At 40.0% G+C, this 742-nt stretch overlaps 1 protein-coding gene across 5 annotated transcripts in view; it reads left to right on the forward strand.

Annotated features, from left to right (window-relative positions):
* LOC116063385 (interleukin-1 receptor type 1-like) overlaps positions 1–742 on the forward strand; it is a 29,333-nt gene that overhangs the window by 14,415 nt on the left and 14,176 nt on the right. The gene's annotated exons all lie outside the window — the stretch shown is intronic.

Here is a 742-nt window from a genome sequence, read left to right on the forward strand (position 1 = left end):
AAAGAACGGCTTGTTTATTGCTAAGGCCATATGGTCAAAATGAAATGATGTAATAATAATGTTTAACAATAACAATAACTTATTTCACTAGTAAATTGCTGATGAACGACAAAAACAACCACCAGGTGGGAAATGGACATTTACAATAACTTCAAATGCACCACGAGACTGTAGTTTACCAGTTTCATTGAACGCACCGTCTGTGTTGTTTCTCCGACAGCAGCTGCAGATTGTTACATCCCGGTGTTGAATCCTCTACAGTAAAACACAGTCAAACTTTACACCGTTTAGCGTTAGCTGTCAGCATTTTAACCGTGTTTAATCCAGCTACTAGCTAGCGGTAGGCTAACGTTAGCTGCTGTCGAGTATAGTGTTAACTAGCTAGCGGTAGGCTAACGTTAGCTGCTGTTGAGTATAGTGTTAACTAGCATCACGTGCAGCAGTGTTTGTGTTGCCTATCGTCTGTTTCAGAGCATCAGAGAGAAGCGCAGACATATCAGTGGTACCAGATTTCGGTAGCCAGGGTTGGCAGGAAGAAGATTTTTATAAGTAAATGTTCCAATTAATGATCCAGGCAGCACATTCTCGTCTCCCTCCTTCATTTTACAGTCCAATGGTGGCTAGAACGGCTCCGGGTCAAACGTCAATATGGAATAGATTAATCTGCATTATTTTTTTTTTTAACGCGTTATTTTTTCTCAGATTAATTAATCGAAATTAACGCGTTATTTTGACAGCCCTA

Source organism: Sander lucioperca, chromosome 8 (assembly GCF_008315115.2).
Source record: "Sander lucioperca isolate FBNREF2018 chromosome 8, SLUC_FBN_1.2, whole genome shotgun sequence".
NCBI lineage: Eukaryota > Metazoa > Chordata > Actinopteri > Perciformes > Percidae > Sander > Sander lucioperca.